This window comes from Simochromis diagramma, unplaced genomic scaffold (assembly GCF_900408965.1).
Source record: "Simochromis diagramma unplaced genomic scaffold, fSimDia1.1 OVJJ01000302.1, whole genome shotgun sequence".
NCBI classification, from domain to species: domain Eukaryota; kingdom Metazoa; phylum Chordata; class Actinopteri; order Cichliformes; family Cichlidae; genus Simochromis; species Simochromis diagramma.
Genome location: NW_024386792.1, coordinates 13,452,537 through 13,461,069, shown reverse-complemented (window position 1 = coordinate 13,461,069; position 8,533 = coordinate 13,452,537). Strand labels below are relative to the sequence as shown.

General features: G+C 40.2%; 1 long non-coding RNA gene across 1 annotated transcript; it reads left to right on the top strand.

Annotated features, from left to right (window-relative positions):
- The first annotated feature begins 4,794 nt into the window (after window positions 1-4,794).
- LOC120729165 lies at window positions 4,795-8,237 on the top strand. The gene is made up of 2 exons (XR_005694858.1): window positions 4,795-4,983; window positions 5,262-8,237. It is a non-coding gene; the product is annotated as an uncharacterized LOC120729165 (long non-coding RNA).
- The last annotated feature ends 296 nt before the right edge of the window (window positions 8,238-8,533 follow it).

Here is an 8,533-nt window from a genome sequence, read left to right as displayed (position 1 = left end):
TTGCCCCTCTTTAATCAAACATCTCATTACATGAGACAAAATGTCAAACATGAACATGTTTAAGCACTAAACAGTGAGTAAATGATCTGCTAATAGTGTCAAATCTTTCTTGTTATCAATGGCTCGCTGTATTTGTACTTCAGTTAATTCATTATGTGGTATTTGAATGTTGAAGCACAATGACTGCGTGCTTGGTTTTGAAAAAGTCTTTAATATAGTGAGTTTTATGACGTCCACACTCCATCAAAAATGATTTATGAGATTACTTATCTATACTTTAGGTATTACAGATAACGTCTGCGTTAACTTGGAGGAAGCTCATGCTCCATAAACATCTCTCGTCGCTCCTTTATTTGCAAGGGGCGTACACAGACTTTTATACTGGATGCCATTAGAGATACAACCCTCACAGAAGTGTGTGCCTTCTACTGGTGTTGAACTGGGAGTCTTCTGTGTGTTACGCAAATGTGTTAAAGACTGACAAATAAAATGTTAAACTTAAAGTTATGAAACTAGTTGGAATATGAAAATCAAATGAATGCATGAACACTTGTGCAGAGCACACTGTGACTATCATATTGGAAGTGTACAAACTGAGCAGAAAATTTGTTTATTACAATAACACACAATGGGGTGGATGGGTGGTTTTATATGTTTATATGTTTATATATACAGCATTTTCATCTGTCATGGATAGCAGAAGGTCCACAGTGAAAAAAATCACAGAATCCAAGAATACTCAGTAGCTACAGGAAAGGAGGAATTCAGGGAAAGCTGAGGTTTTACAAGAAGTGAATGAGGAAGACAGGAAGTAAAACAAAAGAGATAGATCAGAAAGACAAAACACACAGGCAAAACACAAGGACATCAAAAAGAACCCAAACATCAGGAACCAGATAAAAGCCCTGAGCGGAAACAATCACTCAGATATTCACAAGAATGCAAAAACACATACAATCAAACTCACGAGCTATATCATTACAGATCTGACACAGTTCAAGTATGAATAAATGTGTTAATTAGATATTGAAAAAAAAAATACCAAAAAGAAATCACAAGAAGAAAGTAATGGTGATGACTGGTTTTGTGACCCTATTAAAAAAGCAATGAATGATTTTAACAGTGGTAAACATTAGTGTTTGTAATGAGATGCACACAAAATCAAATAAAAGACAAACTGGTTTTTTTTACTGAAATGTTTAACAAGTGCCTCTCTTTTTTCTTTTATTCTTTTTACTGACTTCATGACTTTAGTTTAAAGCACTTTTCTAACTGCTATAAACTATAAAAGGAAAAAATGTTTTTCAATTTTCAATTCAATTTTATTTATACAAATCACAGCAACAGTCGTCTCAAGGCACATTATACTGTAAGGTAGACCCTACAATAATACATATCACAGTTTAACCTTACTTTCAAATGTTCTTCTTTACAAAACTCCTTTTCCAGTAAAAGGCGGGAGGTGTATGTGAGGTATATGCTACACCACTGTCATTAGAAAAACTTCCACACAATAATAAGAAAAACAAACACTGCGGTGCCCTCCCATGGTTTAGCCTCAAAACACAATGAGTTCATATGGGAGTGCTGTGAGTTGACATAGTTCACCTGTAAGGTCATAAAAGCTGGCCCAGGTACTTACACTTACTTTCCAACAGCTGATCTCTAACCTGTTTATGTTTTTTTAAGCTTACACCCACCAAACCTGTTACAGCGGCATCCAAATTCACTGATTTCAACACTAGTTTTTAGCTTTTAATTAATTGCTTATTTTATGCTGTCGATCTGTTGTAAGTTAATGCCAGACTGTTACATTTGTATCAATATATAAAATGTATTCATATCAATAAGGTTTTATTACTTAAAATAAAACCTTTACTGGTCAGAAAAAAAAATATGGATTTACTTACCTGGATGATTGAGCATACATCAAGACTTAATTATGGAGTATTTACACTTTAATAGGGTGAGACGTAAATGTGGGTCTTTAGAGTGATTCTAAATGAAAGAGGTTGCTGTAAATGTCAGTAATGTCAAATTCATCAGAAATTGTTGTGTAGTATCTGATATTGCTTGGACTTGTAGTTCAGGGAGTGAACAAAAGTTGTTGTTTTTTTCAGATGAAGTAGATTCTGTTCATCTGGACGTTGCGTTTTCAGAGGGGGAAGAGTTTCGTCACTCATGGCGACTTCCTCAGTCTGGTTTCCAGTCCAGGTTTCTACTGAAACTAGCACCACTGACAAACAATGGGTCACTGCCAGGCTTCTGTTACAGAAGAGTTGAAACTGAAATGTTTTATCTTTTCTATTCAAACCGTCTGGCCGACTCTTTGTAAAATTAACAAAAACAGCTGGTGTCCAGAAACGTCGCTCCAGTATTTTTAGTACAAACGTATTGTAGAATAAAGCATCGTTCTCCATATAGATTACAAACACTAAACTTGATGTGATGTTTCCTGTGTGGTCATCAGTGTTGTGTTGGCGATTGATCATCAAAACCTTTAGAAGCTGTGGTATAAACTTGAGTAAACATTTAGTTCCAGCATTACTAGTATTGCTCATAGGTCTGTTCGTGCATCATGATAAAATCAGACATCAGGACATGTGAAAACAGCAAGAAGATGATGGTTGTGTGTACTATTTTGTATAACTTATCTATATAATGGCATAATAGTTTTGTAGCGGTGTTTTTAAAATTATTGTTCTGCACTGCAAGTCTTACAGTCATGTCAACAATTTTTAAATATTTTTGCTAATGTATCTGTAAAATTGTAAAACTGAGGAGTAATATAGAGATTTTAATACAATTTTAATAGTGCCCCAGAATGAAGAAAGTATGACTAAACAGGGCTTCAATCTTTGTTTTGTTTTTTTCTCCTGCACAGTGAAAGCTAGAGAAGTGGCTCCTGGCAATTTTAGTTTTAACCAGAAGAGAGCAGGATTTGACAGTATTTCTACTGCAACACAATTTGTATGCATTGAGAAAAAAACAAGACAAACCTTACGGCGGGATCACTAAAATAGTTTATAAATAGCTGGGTCTGACTGCACGCAATTTTTTTTTCCCAATCTGGAAAAAGTTCAGGTGTGTGTATGTTTGCCCGTGGTGAATTCAGTTGACTGGACATGATAGAAAGGTATATTTGGAAGAAAATGATTAAGACATGAAGAGATATATGAACATAGTGCTGTAGAGCTTTCCCACATAGCAAAATTGGTATGGCCCGGATCTGGCCCACATACCGCAAAGAATGACGACCCTTTTGTGGCCCACACATGGGCCAGAACAAGGCCAGTTGCAGACACACAGGTGGTGCTGTGCTGGTGTGGATTACCTCTGGCAAAACTGATCTGGGCCACCATTCTTTGTGGTATGAGGGCCATGTGTAAGATTTGTGCAGCCATGGGCCAGTTGCAGATTGCTCAAAGTGCTCTATACAACATGCTACATTCACCCAATCACACACTTTCTCTAAACCGAGTGCTTCCTAACTTCATACTCTTGGCATGCAGACTAGAGGTTGGCTACCATAGCAGTGTAGTATTGCAACATGGCATTTGTGTCTTCTAACTAAAATAGACACCGGCCAGTCAGAAAATGCCAGCTTGATGCCAGATCCGGGCGGGACCTGTTTTCTATGAGCCTGGGCCACATAACCCAAACCACAATCGAGCCAGATATGGCATCCCATCATATAGACAGTGCCATCTATGCCAGGCCTGCCCCATATCTGGATGGCATACGTCTTAAAATGCCAGAAGTCAGCCAGCAGTGCCAGCTTGATACCAGATCCAGGCCAGACCTGCTTGCTATGTTGGTTGCTATTGTTGTTGAGTTAAAGACTAAAAACCCAAACAAACAAACTTTACTAAACCTTAAAACCCCACACTAAAAAAACAGGCCATGTTGGATTTACTTCATTCAATAGTGGACATTGGTTGCACACAACTTTTTTGCTTTGGCAGAAACTTAAACAACTGAGTTAAATCAACACAACTTTTTTATATTCAATAAACCTGTGCATTTTGTGTTGATAAAACGCAATTGAAACATGTTTAGATGAAGTAAGGTGAGCTTTTGGAATATTTTAATCCTTCGTAATTTTGTCATTTTATTTCAACACTATTCAATAAGTTTTACCCCAATACTACTTGGTCACTTAAATGCTAAAGTCTAGAGTCTGGTTAACATAAGAACTGAATGACGACTACCATCCTCCTGTCTCTATCCGGATTGCAGGGGGGCTGGTGTATAAACCTGAAGTGATGGGGTAAGAGGCAGGGTACACCCTGGACAGCTCACCAGTCTATCACATAGAGACAAACAATCATTTGCACTTACATTCACAGATAATTTAGAATCACAACTTAACTTAACTCTAACACCTGAATGACTTTTAACTATAACAGGAAACCAGAATACCCAGAGAGAACACACTGCAAACTAGCCAGATTGTGCATGTGAACCTAGGACCTTCTTGCTGTGAGGCAACAGCACTAACCACCATGCAATAGCGACAGCATACATGTGGTGTGTGTGTAGCTGTCCGCCTTATAACTTCAGTGATTTTCCTGCAGTTTGAAATCTCGTGCGATCTTGTGAATTTCACGATTCCAGCAACTAAGCACTCTTACTAGATTGTATCATGTCATCTCAACAAGAACAAATTAAGTTGTTGAATTCCATACAGATCCTACATGATTTAATTATGTTCAAGATAGAAACATGAAATTTTTGTGTTCAAATTACAAGGTAGACTTTTTAAATGTAACAACCACTCAGTTTACTTTTTTCGGTATACCAAAAAAAGTAGAGGTGGCTGTGTGGTGGATTTTTGTATGATATGTATAACTATGTAACTATATACACTATATATCTATGTGCACTGAACATATATATTTTAACTTTCACGTAGAGTCTTAAGCACAAGACATTTTGCTTCACCGAGGTTTATTAAGGTGGTACAGTAACAGGGCAGTTAATGTAAGGGGAGAGTTCTCCTGAATAATTTACTCTCCGGTAACTAACCTTCCCTAATACATACTCAACGTCTTTCATGCAGCACCACCAAAACAGTAACATTGTAACAGAGCTCCTGAACGCATCACGATAAAATATCATACGATATAATCACACACACACACACACACACACACACACACACACACACACACACACACACACACACACACACACACACACACACACTTTGAACTACACTGAAGTCTAACCTATGTCGTTATAAGATTATATATTATAAGATTGTGCCACTTGCTGTGTAAGATTTAATATTTAGGATTAATGTGCGATGTTTGACCGTGTCATGACCTATTGTGATAAGCCAGAGCAAGGTCAGAGTCCTGACTGGACTCTGGCCAAGACCTTGGCCGCTACCTGACCCCTGCAGCTGTGTTTGGCTGGAGGACACGTGGGAAAGTTACCCAGCAGCAGGGGGCGGGGATACTGGTCCCTGGACAGTGGTGATTGGACAGACAGCGTCACAGAAGCTAAAGAGCAGACGAAGTATTGTGTGTGCAATGAACAGGGCAGAGCAGAAATAAACACAACACTGCTTGATAAGATTGTTAAGTTTTGCTGTGTTTTGGTGACTATGTGCCCCAGTGTGGTTGTCAAACCAGGGCCAAATGAAACTTGCTCTCTTTGAGTATTCATAAAGCTGTTGTGTTGCATGTGTAGTTCATTGTAAATAATTGTACTTTGTGTGAAGTAGTTTCAATAAAACAGAAAAGAATAGTATATTTATTTGTTTGTTTTTTATTCTTGATCTGTTCACGTGTACTTAGCAAGTACATAAAAATGAAATGCAAACTATTTACATGGCAACACACAGCTGGCATCAATCTTGAACCAAAAAATGAAACATTACAGGTTATTTAGAGCAGCACGTTGTTTGGAGAAGTATTTCCCAACAAGTTCAGGAAGGCACACTTTAAGAAAGAAGTCTTGTGCTTGCTTTAAACGCGGTTCCCAGAAATCCGAAGATGCGTATCACAGCAAGGTCTCTCTGTGTCCACACAACGAGGTCACAGTGGTTGCCGCCGATAACAAAGATTTGTGTTTGTACCTGACAGTAGTATGGGTGCGCCCGCTTCAACTGAAGACCATTAGCAGCTACCTCCAAGCAAAAGTCTTTGTCCTGTGCAGCCAATGCCTCCTTAATGCTGGCCGTTCGTTGTTTAAAAGGACACTTTATCTCCAGACACCCCTTACCACAACAGTCACATATTGTGAGTCCGTCTGGAGATGCTCCGACTTCCGGAAAATTGGTGTTCACACAGAAACCACATAAACGAACCTGCAGATTGTGGTGATGCGATGCCATTATCTCGTTGTAGGCCTTTCTGCGTCTTCTTCATGCTCGACACCCCACCTTGTTTGCACAGTAGAAAAGGTCCTTTCTGGGTAACACACACAATTCACAACACTATGGGCTGGAGTGTCCAAACTTGTAGCAAAACAGCATGCATAGCCGAAGTTGTGATTCTCCCAGTACGCCAGCGAAACCATGCAGGGGTCATGTGCTGCGATCTAGTCTGTGCTTCAATTTCTTCAATGTGGGTGACTGTGTAGTGTAGTTGGTGTAATAGTTTTCTATTCCACACAAACTCACTGCTTTGCTGTGGTCCTGCAGTGTATCCAGTAATGCTGAAAAATCCTCCAGCATTGCAATAGGAATCTGCCTTTTTTTCGATCGCCTCCTTTTGCCTCTCGATGCAGAGGGTGTGTTTATGATTTCATCAAGACCAAGTTTTTGGGCAGCTGCTGAGAAGAAGTCAATGTTATGTGCAACCTCCGGCTGTATCTTGGTCATATTTCCGGGCAATACCCAATATGCAGGCTCGTCTGTTACAGTTCTGGTGCCTCTGATACGCACTGTAGACTCGACTTTAAACAAAAGAGCAGCGACATGGGTGCAGGTCTCTGCAACTCCGGCCATGCATGTGCAGTGAGCAGCCTCAACCCTCCCATTGGTGCTCACAATGACCCATGGCTGTAATGCAGTTTCATTCAGTCGTTGTGAGTGCAGTACCTGAAACACACAAAAGCCACTTTTAATAAAAGGTCTGTAATTAACTAAGGCTAATATAGATGGGTTGGCTGTACGTGCAAATCAAAAACTGTAACAAGGAAGTTGTTTAGAAAGTTATCAAATTCAAACCGACTTACCTTTGTCTTAACGACAACATCTTTAAGCGTGGAGGCTTAAAGATGGACAAATCTTGCACCCGGCCTTTTGTGAATTGGATGTGGGCCTCCAGGGATTTATAATTCTTAAACTGGTTCGCTGTGTATGCGCTGACTCCACAGACAAGGTATGCGAAGATATCGGGATAGGACAACGGCGGTAGGTCGTCTGGGTTTCCACTCCACTTCCTTATTTCATACGGGTCCACATTACCGGTGCACGCAATTTTTTCAAAGCACCGCTTCTTGGCGTCTGGGCGCAATCGGTCGCGATACAGCCCTTTGTCTTTTGCGCTGATTTTGAGCATGGTTCTGGCAGTCCCGATTCCAACACTCCAACACTGTGCGCTTGTTTTGCTTTCTGGCCTACTGACATGGCACCGCAATCCCACAATGCACTGCGGCGTGACGTTGGGTTTGACAACCACACTGGGGCACATAGTCACCAAAACACAGCAAACCTTAATAATCTTATCAAGCAGTGTTGTGTTTATTTCTGCTCTGCCCTGTTCATTGCACACACAATACTTCGTTTGCCCTTTAGCTTCCGTGACGCTGTCTGTCCGATCACCACTGTCCACATTTGCAGCTGGTACCTCAACCTCCACTTGTCCAACACAACTGCTGTCCACTGCCTCCATGACATTGTGATTTTTATTGTTGGCCTTCTGTCAGATCTTCATCGATCACTTCTGCACGGGGCACACCTTCAGACTCTGCAGCTGCATAACGAAAGCCTGTAAGATAAAATTAGTGCATACACATAAGGTAAATGTACACCAATATTCCAATGACAGGTGTGTGATTCATCTGGAAGTTATGTGCGGATTAGTGTACAATGATAGCAATTTAGTATGTTTTTAGAGGCCCATGTGCAGTGTTGGTGCCCAGTCTGGATTTGTTACATCCATTTCATATGCTGGTTTGCCTGCAATAATGCCAAATCATAAGCTACTCAGTCGACATGACGTGGTTCTGCAGCATCACATATTAGCATGTTTTATCTCATTATCTATGACCTCAGCGCATTGCAAATAACACTAAAAGCCTTTTAATAGTGATATGAATTAATTTAGAACTCACCAGAAAGAAAATGCCGTGAGCAAACCAACCAAAAAGCTGGGGATTGCACAGAACTCGACATCCGCTCGTCTCACCGCTGCAATCCAAGCCTGGTGTCTTTGTTTAGTAATATCCCTCACGTTGCCTCCAGGATGGAAAACGATGAAAAGAGAGCCCATTATCCAGCTTCTTGCCTTCACGATCGTGTGATCTAACGTTGCAACTGACAACAAAACACGTACGAACCATAGCTGAAGCTGTATCC